The sequence below is a fragment of the Crocodylus porosus genome, unplaced genomic scaffold (assembly GCF_001723895.1).
Source record: "Crocodylus porosus isolate Cpor-Errol unplaced genomic scaffold, CroPor_comp1, whole genome shotgun sequence".
Classification (NCBI taxonomy): domain Eukaryota; kingdom Metazoa; phylum Chordata; order Crocodylia; family Crocodylidae; genus Crocodylus; species Crocodylus porosus.
Window position 1 is genome coordinate 6,410,657 of NW_017728924.1, and position 24,950 is coordinate 6,435,606.

Genomic DNA, 24,950 nt, shown 5'->3' on the forward strand with positions numbered 1-24,950 from the left:
TGTGTGTGTGTGTGGTGGTGTTTTATTTTAATCATGGAAAAATGTGGATTTGAGGTTCCTTTTTTAACCGAAAATTGGGGATTTTTTTTTTTTTTTTTTTAATCAAAGCAAACCAGGATCCTGAGTTGTTAGGCTCTGGCCCAAGCCAGAAGCACAGTTCCCATTTCTTTGAACTTTTTGGGGTCAAAGAAAATTCTTTTATCTGAACACGCCTCCCACCCCTCCCCTTACACCCCCACCCTAGGTCAGATGTAAAATTTTGAGTGGCTTCTTTTGAATCTAGGTTGCAAGGATAATTATTCCCATATGGATATGGCTCTGGCAGGTCAGTTCTCTCTCTAGACCACCTACTCTTTCTAGATTTCAGCATATGAACTGATGGGAATCTAGAGTGATTCTAGAAAGATCATGTACTTCCCCCCCCCCATATGCTACAACTTCTCTCCTAACTCTACTGAAGACAGTTTGCTCTATTGTACTGTCATTGAACTTGAACCCTATGAAGCTTTGGTTGCAGTTGATACAGTATCTGCATTCAAATCTAAAACTACTTCCTGGATCATCCTTAGTTCTGCACTCAAACGTCCCCTATGTAACATCTGATTCATTATCCTTTATCTGCATATGCCACTGAGCAATATTAATTCTATTTACACGGTGGACAATAGTAAATGCAATGATGATTATGTCTGTATAGATTATTATTTGAAAATGAAATAATGATGGTGATCTTGGAAGGAAAAAACCTCGAACTCTCAAATGCTTCCAATTTGAAGCATTGGTAGCTCAAATTAATTTGAAATTTTAACACTTCCTGAAGTATTGGTTGAGGGACTAAACATTCACAACGGGGTTCACATACTACTTCCCATTAATAACCAGACACTGAAAATAATACCTTGAATATGGAACCTGATATTCTTCCACAGAAATGTATAGGATTTAACCTAAAATAGTTTTGGGAACAAGTTACTCTCCTGTTTCCATTTAAGCAGGAAATGGGAGAAGTGACTTAAAAGAAATTTGCTCAGAAAGAAAGTTACAAAGAAGAACTTAGAAAAGAAAAATAAAAAGGAAGTACTTCTGAATGATTTTTTAAATGTAGAGATGAGAAGGAAACCATTTGAAAAAAAGAGAAAACCCAATAAAGAGATATTAGAATTAGATGGGATTTGAATGCAAATCTGAGATTATTTTTAAAGGAGTAGATGGTCTAGGCTATTGTATGCAGGCATGGAGTGAAATCCTAGACCTGGGGTTGCCGACCTGCGGCTCCGGAGGCACATGCGGCTCTTCAGAAGTTAATATGCACCTCTTTTAAAGCTTGCACAAGCACATGGTGACCAGCTTCCATATCTGTCAGCCAAATGGAAGTTTGCTTGTCCAAAGATTCAAGGAGAGCCATATTAACTTCTGAAGAGCCACATGTGGCTTTGGAACCACAGGTTGGCCACCACTGCCCTAGACCCTTTGAAGTGAATAATACAATTTTCATTGACTTAAATGGCACCAGGATTTCACCCAGAGCTTTTTTTCCCACTAAAAAGGAGTTGTTGACTGAAAGGCCTCCCCTCACAATCAGATGACCCAGGCACGAAAGTAGCGGCCAGCAATTCTTCTTGCCTGGATCATGCATGAGTGAGGCTTGGTTGAATTCACTGTGTTCATGGGGGAAGGATGGATATAGCACTACAAAATGGTATGGTGAACTGTAGGTAGAAAGCAGGGCCAGAGCCTTTCTGGGAAAAGCTGAACATTTTTCAGAGTACAATTAAAAGACTAGTAGACAAGGTACTAGTTGCCTGGCGAGCTAACTAACAGTAACAAAACTCTTTATTAGATTTGATTGCAACTGGAATAATACCAACAGTGAACTCATCTCAAATCATACTGTGATAGAGATGTCATATGAATATATATTATTTGCAGTATTTATTCTCTTACTCTTAGATCATGTAGTATCTATTACGTTCTTCCATGGAAACACTTAAAAACATTTAAGCACCAACTTGCAGATTGTCCACAAGGCCTCTGAGCATGTTATTGCATTTCTTTTTGAAGTCCCAAGCTTACAGAAACAGCTGTCTCCCTCTTATTGTGGGACCTGTTTCTCAAATGATGAATAACTTCCATCTAATTTGGTAACAAAAAGGTTGGTAACTTCCTAAGATCATCAGTGGAAATTCTCTTAATTTCCAAACCAGATTTTTTTTTCTTGGAAATTATGTAGACCAAATGGAATGGAAAGAAGCTCTTTTTTTTAAATTTTGTCTTTCTCCTATTGCTATTTTTAAACAACCAGTTCACTTGTGAAAGGGTTAAAGCTAGCTTTTTCTTGCACCGGATAGGGAGGGTGTGCAAGCTGAAGTTTATGTTCTGTCCCTGCTCCATGTGGGGATCCAGTGTCCAGATGGAGCCACATGCACTGGCTGGAGCAGAGTCACATGTTATGTGGGTCCAGATCATCTGAGGTAGGCACAACATGTGGCTTTGATCCTGAGCCTGCCACATGGATCAACTCTGAAGCCCAGGGGCAGCACCAGGAGCTGGATGATGGGTCTTCATGGGCTGATTCTGGCCTTTGGCATCCCTATTTTACAGGGGTAGGAGTGACTTCTTGCATTTCTATTAGACACTCCATAGACAGTGAGGATTATGCACCCTCAAGGTATTTAAGACAAAACTGTATTAGAAATTGCAGGAGCAATTTTTATTTTAAAGCCACATCACTCATTTCCCAGAATCCAGGGCTATCAAGCTTTCATTGTGGAGGACACCAAAGAAATGAAAGTACCAGTATGCAGGTTCTGTGCCAGGTCATAGTATTCTTAGATAATGGTTACTGCATTTTTATTATATGATCTCATTATGATTAAATATTTGTAGCTTTTTATGATAAATTGGTGAGCCAAGTTGTGGGAGACCAGTGTGCCCAAGATTCAATTACAGCATACCAGCCCATTCATCATCCCAGCTCTGGTTATTCACTGTAGGTTACAGTGTAGGTTATTGCAAAGGAAGCCCAAGTCTCAGCTTGTATAAACCAGTTTGGATTGAAGTCCATAGGTGTGTGTTTATACAAGCAAAATTTTGTGTCCCCTGCCCCATCTGAGTTCTCCATTTTATCTGTGTCCATATAGCTTTCAGCTGTTCGGTCATTAGATTTTATTATGGGCAGGCTTACATATCTGTCAGCCCTCTGAAGAGCTGAGATCCAGAGTGGATGTTTTGGGAATTGTTACTTGTATTAAGGGAATGTTTTACTAATTTAAAATTGAGCTCATATCAGTTTTTAAAAAATGTAGAAAAGACCTTTTTGTTGTGTTCTAGATGCTGAGTGAATTGAAGCCTTAAGATATACATGAGAGTCCATCATACACAATAATGTGGATTTTCAGGAATCTACTTTAGAAGTCATGGAAATAGATGCTCTGTTGTAATTTTCAATAGGCATGTCTACACGTGCATTTACACCAGGTTAAATTTACTGCAGAGTAAGCTATTGTGCAGTTAGTGGGAATAGACCGGCATCTACACATGCAGGCATTAAGGTGAATTAATGCTGTGTGTGGAATGACATGGGACTAAAGTTAATCCCAAGTCAGTCCACATACACAGGGTTATTGTGCAATAGGGCACCTATGTGTGTGTTACTGTGCAGTAACTAATCGGCATAAATTTTATACCTGCATGATACCAGTATCAAATTTATGTTCAAGTCCGTGCAAGCTGTCATCGTAGTATGGGTGTGCACTTGTAGAAGCGTGCCCATACTGCACAGTAAATGTGCATGTGTTGGTGTGCCCAGTGTTCATAAGGTTAGTTTCCATCTCTGTCATAATAATGAAGGGAAATGGAGGCAAATCCCATTTATGCACAACCAAGAATGCAACCATTCCAAATTACTCTAAATGATTTTAACTTGAGGGGACATGGGGGGAAAAAAGTATTCAATTGTTTCATTATCACTATTTCAGAAAGTACAGTAATTTTAGTTCTAAATTAAATCTTATAGGAGGGGGAAATCCATGAAATGGATAAATAGAATTCATTATTTTTAAAGATAATTTCTTTAATTTTTGGTAAGAGCAAGAAAGATAAAATATATGAGCAAATTTAATCATAGACTTATCAAGGCCAATAAAATTAGGATTCTTTACTTTAGTACAACCAATTTTTAAAAAGTAATCTTAAACATTTATTATGACTATTGTATCTGTTAGATAAAAATCCATTAATTTTTAAGTGACAATAATGTGGAGCAAGAAAGACTCTGGACACTCTTAAATAAGGAAATTATTATTCTAAAATTACTGTAATCATAGACTTGGAAGAAAATGTAAATTAAAATTTGATCTTAAACAATAGTAAGTATGAACATCTCCTTCTCCCCACCAAAACCTGCAGTAAAGTGTTCTTTTCTACTTAAAAAATTGTGAAAATAAGGAATTATCTTTAATTAGAACAAATTTGCTTTTATTAGAATACGTATAACAACTCATATTTGTGCTGCCTCCTGGATTTCTATTGAATTATATTTTTATTATGATAAGATTATCACATTTTAATGTACCATATTGCAGTTTAAGAGTCTGCTTTCTCAAAAATGTTCTTGGGAGTCATGTCTTTTATGTGTTATGGAAAGTACTGTTTTTATTAGAAGAAATAAAGAAGCTGGTGCTGGGAGCTGAGCCTGGTGGAAGGGGTGGTACACTGTGCCAGCAGTACGTACCACCTTCCTCCACTGGGCAGCAAGCTGCTTAAAAGGAAACGTTGGTGCTGGAGTATTCAAGAGATAGTCTGAAGGAGGGGTGATGATTATTGAATTTGTGATGGAAACCAGTTGGAGATTGCAGGTTTTCCATCCAAATGATGAAGATATCCTCTATACACCTCAGGTATAGCATGGGTTTGATGGTGCAGTTCTTGAGGAATTCTTCTTCCAGCTGGACTATGAAGAGTTTGGCATGTTGTGGGGCCATTTTGGTGCCCAGAACTGCTCATGGTCTGGAGGAAGCACTGGTTATTGAAAGTTGTGTGTGTGAGGATGAAGTGTGTAAATTCAGTAATATCTTTAGGTCTGTACTCTGAGTTGTAAACTTGTTCTTGTAGATATGTACGGCAAGCTTGCATGTCATCCTGGTGTGGAATGCTGGTATATAAGCCGATAACATCATGGTAGCTAGGAGGATATTGCTGGGAAGGCGGTCTGTGTTTTTAAGTTGTTGTAGAACGGCTGTTGTCTCTTGGACAAAACTCACTCTTTGGGTGACGAGAGGTTTTAGGATAGATTCACTGAAATCTGATATTTCCTCAGTTAGGATTCCATGGTTGCGTATTATAAGTCTGCCTGGGTTCCCTTGTTTGTGGATTTTAGGGAGTGTGTAAAAAGTCCCTGGGTTTGGGTAGTAGGGAAGATCAAGATCTATAGTTTGTCCTTTCCCTTTCTGTTTTTCAGCCGTACACAGAACTTATGTAAAATCATCTTACTCTTTAAACTTTCTTCACTCTTACCATATAACTATGAGGGTGGTCAGTCATTGGAACAGGCTCCCCAGTGAGATTATGAAATCTTCATCCCTGGAAATGTTAAAGAGCTGGCTAGACAGCCACTTGACTAGGATGATCTTGCCTTGAGCAGGAGGATGGAAAAGAAGATAGTAGGAAGTCTCTTTCAGCCTTAGCTGGCTATGATCTGAATGTTTCAGTTTTCTGCTTAGGTTGGGACCTGTTTAAACAGGGACCATCTTTTCATTATGTTCAGTACCCATTACAAGGTGTTCTGGTCTGTGAATGGGACCCCAAGGCGGCATGGTAATATATATAATTAGTGGTATGGGTTATAATACTAATGTTATTGTGGCACCACCAGTAAGACTGATATCAGTCTAACCAGGTAGGTGTGCTTAGCAGTTATTGGAGTTACTTACAGAAGCAAGAGCCAGGATTTCTGGGAGATGTTCTCACAACTCATATATTTCCAGGCTAAGGAATATTCAGAGCAAGGGTCTGTAACATTTCCAGAGGGCATTTTATTTCCTAGCAACAAAAACAAACCCCCATTATTTTATACAAATGCAAAGTGCTTCTTTTCAGAGCAGCCCTAATTGCCCACGTTTCTTAAATGGGAATAACAGCATTTAATTATGGCTGTGGGGCTGAATGGATCCCTGTTCCTGGCTTAATCAACAGTAGGTGTTCTGTCTGCCTAATGTATTTTGATGAAAACAACAGGTTATTAAGGAAGTAGAATGGGAAATGTAATACCTAACCATATATTGTTTCACGAGGTGATGAGGTTGACTCTTTATACTAATTTAAATCTAAATCTTATATTTTAGTTAGGTTGGGTAGCACTTTCCTTCATAGGGATTAAAATTGCCTTGCGTAGGACTCCTTTTCTGTATTCATCAGAGAGAATAAAAATTCAGTCAGTCCTTCCTTACTAATATTCTGCCACAATACATAATCAGCCATGATACACAGGACGTTGCCTTATGCACGTTAAATTCATCTGTGGATAAACGCAATGCCCAGGAGTTTTCTATGGGGATAAGTACTGCTGCTCTATAGACTTGTAGAGCAGAAGTCTTGCCCCACTCAAATGGATGGCAAGACTTCCGCTGACTTAGATGTGGGAAGGCATTTATTTTGGGGACATCCCTCATTTTGTGACCTGATGGGGAGATCTATCTGAGTTGCTCTTAACTTTTGTGCTTCAAATGCACATTATCATTAATAAAATTTGATAAACCAAAAGCAGCAAATGATTATAAAAAGGTTATATGCTGGGAAAGTGCTTCTGGTATATGATGCAGCTCCAAAGATGTGAGTTTAAGCCTTGCTCTGGACTTATGCTAGGAACTACCCCCAATGCGCCCAGCTATGAGTGAGTGGCAAGCCAAAGGTGGCCAGATGTGGTGCTGACCACAGTGTTCCCTTGAGTGCTGTTGGCTACAGAAGCAGGTATGCTTTAACCTCCCTAGCTCAATGTATTGGTTGGCTTGACTAAACTTTCGACCTTGAAACTTCCATAATACCATGTTATGGCATAGCAGATAAAATCCCAAAGTGAAAGCTAAAACTGTGGTTTTTCAAGAAAAGCACAGAAAGTTTCTCAGTTTCAGTGACGCGAGTGGGTTTAACATCCTTATGCTCTGAAAAGCCCATCGATGGGGTTCCAACGGTAGCATGGGCTCAGTTGCATTGCATGGAAATACACTGTGTACATGTACATGCCTGTAGTATTTTTTGCTTCTGCATTTAACTTGGTGAATTAGGGCTTGATCCTCACATCATTGCAGTGTCCACATGGGAGGTTTCTACTGAAATCCTTACTCCTGAGCCTCGTATCATGTAAGGGGACAGCCTGCTACCTAAGTGAGCCAGGGGTGAAGTGCAGGTGGAAGGGTGGGGGCTTAAAACTATAATCTGGAACATCTGACCAAAGAGAATTGGCTATCTCTGGCCATGGCAAGATTGCTCTGTCCTATCTGTGGAACAGCAGATGCTTGACTCAAGGACAGCCAATACACACTGCTGGGGTAGAAAGGCCTGGGTTCGAATCTCAGCTGCTCTACTGAGCCTAGAATGATTTGCACGCATATTTCAGATCACTCCAGCAGTGTTCCAGTAAATTCTGTGGGTAAAGCTAAATGCATCTTTCCAACTTCTTCATGACACAAGAACCATGTTTTTACTTTCAGTTGGTAAAGTGATCCCTGACTGAGATTCTGTAGCAAGATGATAATGCAACATAGAGAACTACCCCAATACAAATACAGAGTAATGATGAATATTGCCTTTTTTTTCAATGTTAAACTTTGTGATCTTCATATCGCCTCTGTAAATGCTTTGTGTATCCAATATCCGATGTAGTTTTCCTCCTTTTAAGAAGTAATTTTTCATTTTGTTGTTTGTCAAACTCTTTTCCCCCCAGCTAATCTCTTTTATCTGGAAAGGAATTCTGAAATTGATCTCTTTATTATTTAAAACGTTCTTTGCTACCCTTGTTAAGTTATTAATTTCTGGCCTGCCCCACATGACTTGGTATCCAGACTCTGAAAACATTGATTTGTAACTGAATGATGATCTTAATTGCATGGAAACTTTCCATTGTTAGCATTTGTCTATTGAAGTGGATCCAGTTTATAAGGATTACAAAGATAGCATTAAATCAGCAGAATTAGTAAACAGAGAGGTTAAGTGTTTGGTACAGTGGGACTGAGGGATGCTATACTACAGTCTGGGAAATAGATTGAATCTAAGAGTGCTCTGAAATGTCGTGAGTATAGTATATTCAGTTATAGTGAATTGCCACGCCACTGTCTTCATACCAAAAATGTTATCTTTTTCTTTAGAAGCCTTATAAACAAAGGGCTCCTTCACATTTTATATAGCCATTGTAACATGCATTTTAAAACTACAAAAAAATAACCCACATAGAAATGATTTGGCATGTACAGCAGTTGCAATATTGTAGATGAATGTTCTTGGGTACTTGGAAGAGGCAAATAGCTAATTTCCCTGATTTCAATGTCATTTGACATTTGAAAATTTTGAATAGTTTGGTCTTTCTAGATGTCATCATATATATATCCATTACAGTATCTGACTACTATAACGGTTGAAAGATATTGGAGTTGTTTTTTTCATTTTTTCTATTTCTCTCAATATCCTGATTTTGCCCATAATCCCAAGCAATACAGTTTCTTTTAGACGCTACTTCGAGTTCATTAATGCTTACTTTTTCTTTAAAATATTTTCTTTTTATTTTTTGATAGTAAGAAATTTGAAAAGTGGTAGTGCTCGACAAAGAGAATAACCAGGATGATGTGGGTGTTGGTTGTTAGTCAGCACAATGGATTCTATATATGGCAAGTACATATGGCAGCAGTACTTGTATCATCCCAAATTGATTTCATGTAGGTGACTACTACTGTCACAGGCACTGGATTATGATATCCCTGGAAAAAAAATTCCAGGAGGTGAAAGCCAAGAGGGAAAAGATGAAGCTATTTACATACAATGAGTTTGGTAATCTGTGACAAAGCTTGCAAGGAGGAATTTTTCCAATTATTTGTATTGGTCTAATAAAAGGTGTCAGATTTACCCAAATACCCTTGTCTGCTTAGGTCCTTAGATCAACACTGCTACAACCTATACGTCTGAAACATGGAAGATATTGAATTTTGTCTTTTGAAATGGAAACTACACAACGTTCCATCCAGGAAGACCACAGACCAACTGCAGATGATTCCTCAGCTTGACAAAGGGTATTTGTACCCTAAAGCTTGCAAAGAAGAATTTTTCCGAGTGTATGAGTTGGTTTAGTAAGAGAGATCAGATTTACCCAAAGAACTTAGAAAGCTGTTTATGCACTAATATCTTGGTAATCTGTAACAAAAGGAAAAGGAAAAGGAGAAACCTACCAAAGAACAATGATAGAAGGTAGTAGCTGTGTTGATCTAAGGACACAGGCAGACATGGGCAAGTGGTGCCTCCCAAGTCTAGGGGGGCACCAGATTGCCGATGGTGGCGGGGGGGACTCCCCCCGGCCAATCAAAAACTGAGGGGGGGTCCACCCAGAAGCTGATCACTGTGACCACTGAGTGCGGAACCACCAGCAGTGAAACCAGAAGTGCACTTCTGCTGGTACTTCTGGTTTGACGGCTGGTGCTTTCTGGTGCAGTCGATCTCAGGGGGTGCACATGCACCTGCGTGCACCCCTTATGTGTTGCAAATGTAGGCAGACAAGGTTCTGATATCTTTTATTAGACTGACTCAAATAGTCAAAAGATATCAGATTTAACCAAAGAACCTCATCTGATAGAAGGTGAGGCTCTTTATTTTAAACACTGGCTGTGTACAAACATTCATATAACCTAGGAGGTCTCCCAACCTTTTTCTCCTTGTAGAGAAACTTATCCAGCTGCATGTATCCAGACATTTGAATGTTGAGGACCCAGAGGGGTAGAGAGCTTGCACTGTGCCAGGGAGGGTGGGCCTGGACACACATAGGAGCATGCTCTGCAGGCTTCCTTATTCTGCCTTGGAACAGATCACAGCAGTGCATAGGGCAGTCCTGATTGGCTGACACAGACTGACCAAGGTTAGTCTGTTTTTCCCTGCAGCACAGTGTTGGGATTGTGAAGAGGGGGTGTTCTGGAGTAGCAGAGGCCAGTGAGTGACACAGCTTCATGGGGTGGGAGGAGAGGGGGTAAAAAGGGGGAAAAGTTGGATGATCATGTTCTCCAAGAGAAGTCATGGCATGTCCAGATGGAGAAAATCTCCTGGGAGTGATTTAAATCTCTTTGTTTTTCCCAGATAGTTTTTCTCCTGGAGTCGCCATTTTTGCCTGGGGGGGGGGTGGTGGTGGAGAGGAAAGCCTAAAGACTCCTGGGACAGCAGTGACTCTCCCAGGAGAAACTGAAAGTCTACATGAGGTTAGTGTTAAAATTTTGTTTCCTGATGATAGATACCTAAAATCTACATAGAAGGAAATGGTCTTTTCCTATAGGTCACTCAGGATCAAATGTTAATTTAGTAGAGTTTAGGAGGACATGACCAGTGGAAATAATGAGAACAAATAGCAGCTATTTTCAGCTAACTTAGGCTGGAAATTAGAAGGAAGTGCTTATCTGCTGGAGGAGGAAGGTCTTGACCACTATCCCTCCACCTGATCAAGCTCTTTCTTAATGCTAGGTAATGAAAGATATTCTATTATGTGGTTGCCTACAATAGTGGAAGACTGGATTCAATGGCTTGGGAGATCCCTTCCAGTCTAGTACTGCTTACTAGTACAAGCCTTAACCAAGTTCAGTGCTTAATATTCTATGTTAATATTAATATTAATATTCAGTGCTTAATATGTCCATCTTTATGACTACCAGGATATTTGGGGGTATATGAAAGAGCACCACCAAATATTCTCAAGTCCATGCATCTGCCTTACCCCATTTTCTCTTGGAGTATGTGCCTACCTTATGCTTCTTCACTTTCAGTTTTGCAACTGTTATTGCTGGTAAGCACTATCATGCAGAGTCTCAGAAAAAGGTATTCATCAGCAATGTACAGCAAAGTACAAAGTGCAGTTAAAGGCATGTAGTACCTCCAGTCACTGTCAGTGGTAATAATTACACATGTTTCTTACCTTAAGAGGAGGCACAACATTTTCAATTTGATGGTGTTTCTCTTACATGGATGATTTATATTTTAATGATGTACCCGACTAATACTGTTGTAAGTATAGGAGCAAAGCAAGAAGTTCACTGGATATGCTGAGTGACAGCAGATTCCTGGGATTGCTGACAAGAAAACATGTGTTTTGGTTAAGTGGAACAAGTGATAATTTATTTTGTCACATTTAGGAACAACAAAGGATATTGAGGACACACTCTGGTATGTCTTCCTGCGCTGATCCACCTGAAAGGAAGTGGTCTTTCCTGATTGGTGGTTCAGGATCAAGTTGTCAATTGAGTAGAGTTCTGGAGCTGAGATAATGGAACAGCAAGGATAATAAGACCAAATTACAGCTTTACAGATGTGCCTTAAAAACAACTTCAAATACAAAGGAGCATAGGATTTGTTATTCTGTGCCAAAATATTGGTCTGTAGGTTCCAATATTTTATTCTCAAGCAGTGGCTTAACATTTGTTAACACCTGACACTCCAGAGGAAAGTATAAACACTTACAATGAGTATAAATGTCAGGAGGCAACAAAGGAAAAGTGCAAACTGTTGACCAGTAACTAAATCCAAATTCATCTCAAACAAGGTATTTGAGATTTGACTCTGTCCCATGAAGGTTAATAGTAAAGATGCTGTTATAATCAGTTGTGGATTAAACACTAAGGTCCAAGTTCAGCAATTGATGTTAGAATGCTAGTAAGTAGGAATGGAAGACTTCACAAGGGATATGTCTACACGTGCATTAGATCCAGGAGCAGTTTACTTGTAAGTAAACACTCCCAGGCAGGCATCTACACATGTAGGGAAGCGGGAGAAGATTTGCTGCTAATGGCAGGCAGCACTGAGCCAGGAGACAGGGTGGGGCTGGCTGCTGCTGGGGTGGGGACAATGTCCCCCTGACCCAGCAGCAGGGAGTTCCCAGCCCCCTGATTGGGACATGGGACTTGGAAAGCGTGAACCACTGGCTGCTCCACTGGCATATCAGGGCCGGGGGCTGGGACCTGCTCTTTTCAAGCCCCGTGCTTCAATCTCTTGATTGGGTTATGGATCTGAGACCTGCCCCTGACTGGGACAGTTCCCAGCCCCCATTCCATGATCTTGGGCAGGGGCTGGAGATCTTGTTCCCTGCTCAGTTCTGTGATCATGGACCTGGGTGGAGAACAAACTCCCCAGCCCAACCAGCAGGGAGCTCCCAGTGCCAGCTCCACACTTGTGGGGCTGGGACTGAGAAATCCTTATCTCCCCGTTCCAGCTCAGTGGTTGTGGGGTGAGTGCTGGGAGATCCTTATCCACAACTGTGGAGCCAGCACTGGGAGATAAAGATCTCCCAACCCCTGCTCCCCTGATCATGATGGCTAATTTACTTGTGATTAGCAAAGTTTACTGCACAGTAAGCATGTGTATGTGTAGGCGCACATGCTTACTGCCCAGTAAATTGCACTACTTTGCAGTAAAGCAGCTCATGTAGATGCACCCAGGTCATCTAGTCCAGCTCCTGCTCAAGACAGGATCATCCTTGACTAAACCATCCCAGCCAAGTGTCTGTCCAACCTGCTCTTAAAAATTTCCAGAGATGGCGATTCCACAGCTTCTCTAGGTAGCCTGTTCCAGTGCTTGGCTACCCTCAGAGTCAGAAAGTTCCTCCTTTATTCACTTAGCTTTAAGTACATGCTTAGGCGTAATCAGGTCTTAAGTGAGAAGTCAGATAGTTTATCAGTGAATTACATTTTTGTGCCTATTGACATTCACATAACATCTTCTTCAACCAAAGCAGCTTATTAATGTTTAAATAGAATTTGAAATAGTACTTGAAAAGAGTTATCACATTAACAACAGTTTACCAAAATTATCAAATTTTTCTGGTGAACATCTGTGTCAGTTGCAAATGTAATAAACTCAGGGCTTTAATGATGCAAATTGAATTTTGTAGTGAAAGTTATGTCTGCATAGGCCAAGAATTAATTCAGAATCCAGAGGGGGAAGAGTGAGCTATTAGTTTATTGTATCTGTTGTAAATGTTTCAGCTGGTGCTTTACAGTTACAGTTATCCTGAGGCTTAAATAAAGGAAGAAAATCAACCCTTCATCCATTCATTTTGAGTATAATTTGGAAATATTTAAATCAACAGAACAATAACACATGCAGTGGTACTTTATTTTTCTTGGTACTGTTGTTCTTAGAAATACATTGTCGGGACGAGTGAAAAAAGCAAAAGGCACTAATGTCCTGATTCTGAAAAGCCCTGAAACATTTTAGTATATGAATAGTTTCCTTGAAGTCAATGCTTAGAGCAGGATGAGGGAGGACTCTCAGAGTAACAACCACACTGCATGTGTGCTGTGGAGAAGAATTAGTCTTCAAGCACTGCCCCAGTTAGAGTATTTCTGTAGGGGCTACAAATAAAGAAAAGCATACTTTTATACCTGTTTGGCAAAAACGTAAGTATAAACTTAGCTTTGCCAATAAGAAGATCTCTTCATTGTAAAGAGAATTTAGATTCTTAGCCATGTTTTATTCCAAATCCCTCTACTCTTCACCAAGAAAAATCTCTGAATGGGAGCTGGATGTTCTTTAAACCTTGGCGAATTTACCTACCATGAGAGGGAAGTTAGTAGATGAAAATCCAGGATCTGGTTTATCTCAGGCTGGAATCAATCCATGCTTTTATAGGCAAAAATCCTCAATGTTGCAACAGTCCTCCAGTGCCCTTTCTACAATTCCCCATGAGAAACAAGCTGGTTTTTCACAAGTGACTGGGCAGCAGGGGTGATGTGTAGGGGGTGCACATGAGTACATGTGCACCCCCTGAGCATGACAGTGCACCCTACAAAAAGGCACCGCCGACATTGTCCGCAGCACTGGCAGGCAGTCACTACTCGCTACCCCAGGGCCAGCACTGCTGGCGGTGTGTGCAGGTGGTCAGCAATCCCTGCTAGCTGCTGGTAGCAGCAGGTGGTCGATGACCCCTGGTAGGTGCTCCCCCTCCCGCCAACATTGCTGGTGGCGTCTGCTGGAGCTCCCCTGCTTACCACCTCTGCTGTGCCCCCCTGCAGCTGCCAGGGGCACAACTCATTCATGCCGGGAAGCGTGGCATAAAGATGCCATCAGGTAATTAAAGGCAATTGTAGAAGCTGTGAAGACATGCTGTATATTGAGGTATGGCTTTGTTCTGGTAGTGTTCTCATGCAGGTGCTGAGATCTGGGTGCTATTCAACAAGGTGAATTGTGCAGAGAAGATGTGCCTCAAGTCATTCACTGGAGTACTACAGATAAAATTTGCATGTTTGTATTGGGCACATCTCCACCTGCATTAATGCGCCTAATTACGGCGCATTAAGTTTTTTGTCCCTGCGGGCAGTTTTACACATGCTCCGGAGGTGGAGCACCATTAATTAAGGCTCTGCACAGTCTTGTGTATTAACATCTCTGCACTTCAAAATGGTGGTGGGAGCACTTAAACTAAAGCAGACTTGACTAGCCAAGTCTGCTCCAATGCGTTGTTATTACAGTGTGTCAGAGCAGCCCCTCGGCACATCTACAGGCACCCTGTAATGACAGGTACTAACTTAATATGCTGTAATGGGTGCTACTGAGCAGCAGCTCTGGTGCGCATCTTTTATGTGATGCTAATGCACAATAGACTACTGTGCATTAGAGCATTAGCATAGCTTTTCCTGTGACATGCTAATTCACAGTAGAATTAATCTACTGTGCATTTAGGGTCTTGTGTAGATGCACACACTGGGTTTTTGGTATCTCCTATTTTTCCTGAGGTGGTTGAAACAGTCAGTAATACCCATGCTCCTTTATAAGCATCTGATGGGTAGAAGTGGGTGGTTTCTCTGCCCTCTGACTGGGTATGCTTGAAAGGGATCCACACATTAACCAACTGCTCTTTGTGTAGGAGCAGCAAATCAAAATACTGTCTTAGCTTTCAAGACAAGTGTAAATATGCAGCTGAATGTTTTCCTTATGTTATTCTCAGGAAATAGTTTTGGCCGGAGTTGTCCTGGTCTACTGGGAATTGTGCTGCTTAAGAAAATGATGCAGTAAATTTGATGAGATTTAACTGGTTCTTTTTTTGTTGTTTTTGTTCCCAAAAATGGTAAGCTTTGTCCTGTCAGAGGAGTGGGATTGGGACATAGAAACACCTCCTTTAAGAATGCTTCTAAATTTGTGCGCTGATAAACCTGGCTGACTGCATATATGCCGAGTGTCAGGACTGGCAGGGTCTTGGGAATTTTGTTGGTGGAAGAATGAGTGCCAGAGAATTAGGTGCTGAAAGATCAGGTGGTAGCTGAGCTTCAGGGATCTAAATTTGGAATTTAAGTTCCTAAGTCCTTTAGGCTAAGTACAGACAGTCAAAAATCCTGAGGCTGAATCAGTTCAATCTGAACTCATAAGCAAGTGAACAGACATTCACTTTTGATTCTGGAAATGGAGCCATGTGCCTGCAGTGGCCCAAGCCAGAAGTGGGGCGGGCACAAGTGCATGTCTCCCTGCTCAGCAGGAGCAGACAGCTTGGCTCAAGGCTAGATTGCCCACCCTGCCAGGCAGAAGTTCAATAAACTGATTTAACCTAAATCAGTTAAGTCTGATACTACATCCATCCAGGTTCTTCTTAAACCAGTTTCAGCCGTTTTGAAAGTGTTTTATATGCACTGAACTTCTGTTGTGTTACAGACCTGAACCAATTTCTGATCACTTTTTTACTGGTTTGTGTCATTTCTGTTACTAGCCATAGTAGATATAGCCCTAAGATCCCAGACTGCAAACAACTTGCTCATAAAGCATTCAGATGATGCTTCTGTCTCTTCTTTTCTGTCTTTCCCCCACTCCTCTTGGCAGAGTCTATTAGATGTTTTTACATATTTCTCTGGAGTATGCAGCACAGGAGGTACTATTAGCTTAATCCAGTATGGACAGCAGAGTGTCTTATCACATCAGGATGAGGTATTATCCCCAGAGCTTTCCATTTCTTTCCACACGGTGCTTGCAACATATAGCTGTCTCTCCCTTCCTCTATGCCAAGTACTCATCATGCTAAACTAAAATGACTTTACACATCTGTTAGCTAGAGTATTGTCATCAAAAATCCCATACTGGCATCGGATCTATTCTGAGCACCAAAATAATGCCTGCAAGTATTGGGAAACATTATTGGGATTATAAAAATGTATTTGGAAAAACTGCTATGCTTGTATCCAGCCAGAACTACCCTTCACTCCAGAACGAGATTGAATACAATATACCTGTCTTGTATACGGGTCCTGGGATAGAGTTAAATCTAATGTCCTGGTCCATTGGGAATTCCCTTTGTTTTCTGTTGTGGTAGCACTGGAGTCACTGAAGCTGATCAAAAATTTTAAACATGCCTGTTGCAGACATCTATTCTGAAACATTCCAGGATCCCTTAGCTTTCCCACTTCCCATCTGAATGCCATACCAGGTTCTGGCAGAAAGAACTGTGGAGTTGGTCTCTCACTTATAGTATCACTTATCTGTTAACATGGAACTGCTCTGAAAGGAGAAATTCCAACCCTAGAATAGTCAGTAGTCTAGCAATCCTAGTACATTCATGTGCTATAGTGGACCCAATTGAAAATATTTGGGCAATATCCAGCAGAACAATGCTCTGTATTTGTAATTCTCCTACCCCTGGTCACTGCCTCTGCCCCTTTTGGCTGTGCTAAGGCAGACTCCCCTTTTGCTTTGACTGAGGATTTCATCCAGGGATTGTCAAAGCCTGCATGTTTCTACAAAAAGCTGTGTTTTCTGATGGATCAGCAATTTTGGTGGAAACACTGTTTCATCAGGAAATTCCTGACCAGCTGTACTGATCAGATGAGCAGTGGTGTATGTGTGAACAGCTTTATTTTTCATTTTGGTAGTGTGAATCTGGATAAGTAATCAGAATATTTCACATCTTTCATGCCAAACTACTGTTGACATCGAATGAATGGGGAAGAAGGGTAGACTATGCTCCAGGATTACAGACCACTTCAATGACTCTTACTCTGGTATGGACAGGTGTGTGGGAAAGGAACAGAGTAAATTTTTGCATATACTCTTGTTTATTGTGTTTGTTGAAAAGATTGGTGCTGATTCCAGCTGGCATTGACATGACTGTTTAACAAAGGACAAGGCAGAAGGGGTATCCCAGAATAGGGGTTTTGCAGAATGAAGGAAAACAGAAGCTTTCACCCCACTTTCTTTCTATAGGTCCTTTGGCTTTGGTGAGTAAAGGAACTGTGATCCCTCCTGCTGCCCTGGGTATCTTAAAGCATCTTAAATTCTGTACATCGAGTATGTATTCTGTGTTTTGCTGGCTCCCCTGATAGCAGATCAATGGATCAGCGTGCAGGACCTATCCAGATGCACACACACCAGGCAAAAGCAGTATGAGGTCCAATCTGGCCTGTAGATCAGCCCCACACCACTCATCTGGCCCACGGGGCCCAAAGTCTGAGCATGACTACACTAGGGGTCCAGACTCACAGCAGCAGGACTCTCCAGGGCTCCTTACCACTCCTCCTTCCTGCTTCCAGGTTTCCTAGGGATTTAAAGTTCATAGTCATAGCCAGCATTAAATAAACAGGGCAGGGCAGGTCTGTACTCAGGGGAAGGGAAGTTTAAATTGCCTCCCTGAACCCAGCAGGGGTTTGCCTCAGTGAGCCAGCCCTCACTGCTCGAGGGAGCAGAGGGGCAGGGCCAGACCTGCTTTCTGGAGCAGGCAGCACAGGGCTGCAAGGAACTGCGATCCTTCCTTTTGCCCTGGGTAGTCCAGGGCTGCAAGTTGCTGGGGAACTATGGTTTAACTTGAACCAGGAAGGAGTCTGGGACACAAGTTTCATAAACCGGTTTGAGCTAACTCAATTAAATCTGATACTATGTTCAACCAGGTTTATCTTAAAACAGTTTCAGACATTTTGAAACTGGTTTATATTTACTGAACTTCTGTACTGTTGCAGGTTTAAACCAGTTTCTGATCATTTAACCTGGTTTATGTGTAACTTCTGTCCCTAGCCTCTGGAGTTGGTAGGTACAAGCTGTATTGGAGGCAATGAGGAAACATGGCTGGCATTTTCTGGCCTGGAAAGTTTTTGTGTCATAGCCAGCCCATGTGGGGAGATAAGTAGACTGTGTAGCATGCCCCAGATAACTGCTAGTTTATATGCTATTCATATGGCAGTTAACTGATTAAGTCTCAGTCAAATCCTGATTTATGTTAAAGAAGTTAAGAAGCTTTTGTACACTGCTCATGTCCACGAGCACCAGGAAGACTGACTAATCCCACCCATGTCTTTTAAGCAGTCCAGTAACTAATTATGATTACTTAGTTTTATAGGAGTACAAGGTGTTTTCACTGGCATTTTAAAGGCATTTCCAGATGCCTTTTCCTTCCATTAAGTAGTTCAGTAGTCCTGGATAGGCACAGAAAAAGGACGCTTGCATTTGATTCCCATCCACTTTGCATAGACAAGGCGTAATATCCCTCTGGCTCATTCATATAAAAATAAGCTTTATCTGCTGATTTTGGCTGTATCCCCACTTGGTATTACTTATAACTGAATTCAACTGTGCGTTGTTCCAAGAACTTCAGGCTGTAGATGGTATCGTGAAAAAGATAATAGACAAGAAGAGAAGTGGGGCAACACAGTCAATCTTGTGACAATAAATGTGATAAGAATGGAAAACACTGAAATAATTTTTTTTTCTTTTTTTTAATCTGACAATTGCAACTGGGTTGGCTTACTAGGTACAAGCGGCGGTTGGATTCTTCCATAAAATATATTTTGATTTTATAGGTAGGCAGGTGGGCCCAATCCTGCAGACTCAATGTCCAAGTTAATGGTTGTGCAGAACTCATGTAGGATCAGGACCTCTGTTGGCAGAGGTCCATTCTCTTTTCCTCTCTGCAGGTGTGTAGAGGGATGCCGCTTTTAAACCAGAGGGTAAACTGAGAGCATTTTTGAAAACTTATCAGTAGAGTGCTCCTGCTCTGAAGAATTGGCGTCCCTAGGTAAACTGTTTCATTTGAAACCTATTCATCTTGGTACCTTAAAATTAATCCCTGAAAACAAATACAAGAGAAGGGGTCTTTATCCCTGGCATTTTAGGTTTTCTTTTGTAACATATATGAGATCTCTGAGGGATTCCTATATTTAAGAATTTCTTGCTAAATAGACCAATTCTACTGTTCCCCTGTAAGAAATACCTTCTACCTCATTTCCTTGTTGTTTTCGGCAGTACAGAGAAAAACACAAACTATTGTGACAATTATTTTCTCCTAATTTGCCTCCTGCTTAGAAGTCACCCCAGATGGAGCTTACTGTAAGATCCTTGGAAATTCCTTGGGCCTAATTCTGCATTCTTGGCATATGCCAACCTCTCTGAATTCACTGGGAGTTGGTGGTAAGGCAGGAATGAACAATTGGGTGCTAAAAATAGAAACCCATGAGGGGATAAATGATCCTTCAGACATGCAATTAAAAAACAAGTGCGGCTGGTTTAAAAAATATATTGTAATTCCCACTCGGGTTCACCTGAGGTTGTATGGGGTTTTCTGTCTGTCCTTGTTGTTTTGGAATTGTACAGGTTTTTTCATCAGATACAGTAAGTTTTGATCTTCTGAAGAGAGGGGAAATGAAAAGGAAGAAAAAAAATCAAAAGGAGACCAACACGGTCACTAATGAGTACCTAACATGAATGCCAGTTTTGTAATAATTTCATGCCAGAGCTACTTACCGACAGCAGAGAGCAGCACTGTGTGGTGACCTGAATTGGAAAGAATGGTGTTGCTAAGGGAAACTGGATGTAAATAAAAAGTGAAATGGGTTTGAAAATCATTTAACTGCTTTTATGATGTTACAAAGGAGCAAATCAAACAAACAATATACGTTAAAGAGACATGTGGCAAAGAAAATGAACAGAAGCAGAAAAAAATGACATTACCAATAAGACCATCATAAAGCACCATAGTCATTTTGGAGAGAGAGGAATCGACATCTGATGCAATGGGTAGAAAGCGTAAGGGAATTAAAGAATGAGCTGACCAAGAGAAATAAGAATAGGATTAGTGATTATATATATACATGTGGCAAAAGTGAAGAATAGGAATAAAAGCAAAAGGCAAATATAAGGCTACAAGGATATTGTTTAAAGGCAACACAAATGCACGAGTGAAGAAATTGGGCATCTTTAATTAAAGTCAGTTCTTTCTTTTCAGAAAACTCTGACTCCATCTGATAGTAATTTGTAGACCATGTAAGAATTCTTCTATTGTTTTTGACATGTCATACATATATATCAACTCTTGTTATATCATGAGTGGTGTAACAAGTCATGAAGAATCTAAACACAATGTAGTCTTTCTGGAAATTTGAAAATAATCTCCTTTTCATGTCTTGTATTACTATAATTTATTGTTCTATTAAGAAAGACTAGAATCTGCAATTTTGTTGGTAATTGGCAACTTATCTTTTACCCACAATCATTTTCGGGAGTAAATTTGTGATGTAGATTTTTGCAGGTAATGAGCAGATATAAATACTTATGAGTCAGATAAATTATTCTGTATTTCTACATTCTGGAGACACTGTTACAATGAAGGCTGTAATCTGATTCTGTTTCCCTGGTGATTGCTAGCTGAAGTTTAGATAGCATCAGTTCGGTGTTCAATATTTTTTCTTTCCTTAAGATACTTGCGTTTGTATACACAATTGAACAGATGTGGGCACATGGTAGAAATGAGATAAAATCAAATAAAAATAGTAGACGATTGTAATTAATGGAAAATCAGATATAAGTTAGAGAAATTACTAATATGTTGTTCTTAAATAAATTTTGAATAGTTTTTCTTTTCCTGGAGTTTAGTAGAAAGTAAATTTAAAGGGGCACAGTCAAGGAGAATGAGTGATGGATACGAGCTACTTCTCCTAATATTGTTGAGCCCACCACATAAATGAACAGGTATAGGCCTAAAGTTTAAAAAGGACTAGAAATTCTAGCTGCCTTGAATTTCTCAGTGCTCGGTTTGAGGCACCTTGGTAGGGGCCTGGTTTTCAGAGAGTGAAACACCAGCACTTTCTAAAAATCAAGTCCCCTTTTCAAGTTAGGCACCTAAAACTCACGGTTAGGGCGTAAAGTGCAGTATTCAAAAGTTAAACACTAACATGACAATTTTCTGTATAACCCCTTGTGTTCATAATGATAAATTTGTAACCGTGTATGTTCCTCCTGCCATTGGACTGTGACCATTGTTATTCCTTGAGATGAGTTCAAGAGTGAGCCAAATTAGAGTTGTGTAGATAGGTCTATTTCAAGTGCTTGTCTTTACAACCTCTACGCAGTATTTTTTAAACTTGATGATATTGTATGAAGTAATAAACCATAGCAAAGTATTTGTAATTAGTTTTGCCAAATAATTACTTCAAAAACCATTTAATATTTTATATGGGGGTTATTGTTTTTGTTCATTTGCAGCAGAATATTGCAGCACAGCAATGTGAAAGTTGTGTAGAGCAGTCTCGTAAGGGCGACTGGTCATTGGGTCTCCTGGGGCACATCTGCATGAGGTGCAGAGGTTTACTGTAGAGCTGACTAATTAATTCTGCATTAAAGTCTTACTGTCTACAAGTGCAGTGCTATTGGGGTGAAATAAATTAATTACCCCTGCTGTAGGTTAGTACTTGTAAACAGGAGTACTATCTTATGGCGGAGTTATTTACTCCACTGCATGCACATGTAGATGCTGCATGCACATGTAGATGCTGACAGGGTTGTCTGAGTCATGACGGTGCTTTGGGACCCTAGCCTGATCAAGCTTGTGCCCTAGCCAGCAGCTCACTCCATAGCACTTTGAGCCAGGTCAGAGCAGCCCAGGCTGGTAAACTGGTCCCTGAGGTTGTCTGCCAGCTGGGGTTGCTCCAACCTGGCTCAGTGTGCTGCAGTCTTGGGCGCATGTTCAAATGGCGTGCCTGGGAGCAATAAACTCCAGTGCGATATGCGATGGAGTTTATGATGTCAGATCAATTTCACGTGGAGACGTGCCCCTGGGTTCTTAGTGAAATACTGTTTGGGGGGTGCTTCTAAGATCGTTTGGTAAAATAGAATTGCAATATATTATTATTACTGCACCTTCTCTTCACATTTTTGCCAGATGAAAATTGTAGCTTAATGAAATTAACTTCTGCATATTAACAGTGATAATATTCCACAGGTAGGGCAATAGCAATTCAGAAACAACCAATTGTGCTTTTAATTGTATCTTTTTGTTTAATCTGAAAAGGAGAGCACATTGTGTGACCCGTGACAGCAATTTTAAAATAAGATGAAGTGCCTATCCCAGATATTAGCAAGAGCTACAAAAGACTATAAAAGACAAGTGACGAGTGGCTGAAATAGAAGGAAGTAATCCTGTATGCAATTCCAGCAGAATTTCTTTAAACAAAAATGGGCCTTTGTCAATAACAGTTACTTACATGCATCACTCCAAGAGAGAACAGGGTGTATGTCTAGAAGAAGACATCCAGATCTAACTTGCTTTGGGAGGTGAGAGAGAGCAATAAAGGCTGAAGATATTCCAGCTGTCACTACAATGGTTGCCAAGAAAAAACGATAATTAGGAAGGGGGGGGAGTATGCCATAGAATAAAGTAGCAAGATGAAAGACTCAAGTTCTCCAATACTTTGGTCACAGAAGATTGTGGTTCTTAAAGTGAGCTCCCAGGTCAGGACTATCCCATAAACTCTGGGAAAATGGGAAGGAATATAAGATAGGAAAATGTAATATAGAAACCACCAAACTAGAAGAAATTAGTTACAAACCATCAGTACGTGCCCAAATGATTGCAAAGAGCAGATAAACTGTCATCTTTTTTCTTTGCTTTGCTTTTTTTCTTAAGGAAAACAAATCTACGGCAACATGGGAAACTCCGGGTAAGTACAGCTTCCTTCAGCAAAGCTTCCTCCCAGTCATACCATTCATTTGTTACAAGTATTGCAATGACAAACAACCTGATCATTTTTACACTTTCCGCTAACCAGTGAATTCATGTCAGCCACAGGCTTGGTTCTGCCTGTGCTGAAGTACGAGACAAATCTCCATTGGTTGAAAATGTGGTTACTATTGAAATTCTCTGGGGTTTAAGAAATACTTGCCCTTGTTTTTCAATGTCTTGCTGTCTAGAAGTGATAGCATAATGATTGACCACATTCTTCCAGGATTTTGTTACTGCTTATACTAAAGTAAATTTTTATAGGTGTCAGGCAAGAACCCAAGGCAAGTACAAATTTTGTGAAAAATAGGAAACTTTGATTTTAGTACCATTAAAATATTTAAACTTCAATTAGTGCACACAGAAGCATTATGGCACCAGCCAGCATAAACAGGTCAGATCCATCAGTATGCTTGAATTTTACAAAACTCCCACGACTTTTCCTTCCAGTCTTGAGCTCTTCTTAATCAGGTTGCCAACTGTGCTGAATAATGCCAGAATGTGGAGTTATTTTAGGATGCTGGATAAACTTCAGTTGAATAATAGAAGTAGAATGCTGTCTAAGGAATAAACACATGCTACAGATGGTAGAGATGAGGATGATAAGGAATATTTAAGTCACTGATGATATACTGATAATGAGGAACACAATAAGTGTTCCTCGTTTAGTATGAAGTTACTGCCCCCTCAGAAAAATATCAGAAGTGTGAAACAACTTTCCTAAAATATAGTGTCACAAATTCATGTTAGTAGGCATGTGTTTTGGAGCAAAGACCTTCAATTAGCTCCATTCATTACTTCTTCAGCAATCCAAAGTGCATTGAATCATAGTAAATTAGGGTTGGAAGGTGTCTCAGGAGGTCGTCTAGACCAACCCCCTACTCAAAGCAGGACCGTCCCCAAGTAGATCATCCCAACCAAAGCTTTGGTTGTAGTACTTTGTCATGTCGAAGTAAAAGCAGCCTTCCTACAGATTGCTTTGTATATGAGCTTTGCAGTATCAGCTGTAGCTATTTTATCTCCCTTCTGCTCCTGAGGGACCTCTCTGAGTCCTGGCTGCTCACCTACCAGGTACACACTGCCTGCCTTTGTTAGAGAGGTTGAGATAATGGACTTTATTTGTCTGGTACATCATATTCTTGTTCCTCACTCCCCACTCTCACTTCACCTTTCTCTTAATAGAGATGGAGGGGAGCATCCAACTCATTTTTTATTTTAGCTTTTTGTCACCTAATGCCTTCATCAAGATAACTGTTCAAACCTGATTTTTCCACAACTGTAGTCAATGATATATAATTTTCAAACTACCGTTAGAAAAAAAATCCATATTTAGATAATTGAGGCTCTGCCATCTACCCCCTCAAATCTTATAATCACTGCATCAGCACTCTGTCTTCATAGAACATAATCCTTTTAATGCTTTCACTGCCCACATAGCATTTCAACACCTGCACATACCAGCTGGCTCAAGCCATTTTGATTTTTCTGATGTTGCTTTTCACAAAATAGGAATAATTTATTCCTTTTCTCTTTATAAACCTTATAGGTCTGATGCACTTGACTGCTTCAGGAGGTCAATAACATCATGATTTCTGTGCAGTTTGCTGTTGAATATCTCATTAGTACAAATATTTTCTTTTCAGAGGCTGGTAGATCTGGGTTGTCAATTCTGATATAGTATAAAGGGCTTTATGCCTCAGGTTTTTGATTATCGTCAGGACCCAGAAGGTATGAATAATAGCCATTGCTAGCTACATTTTTT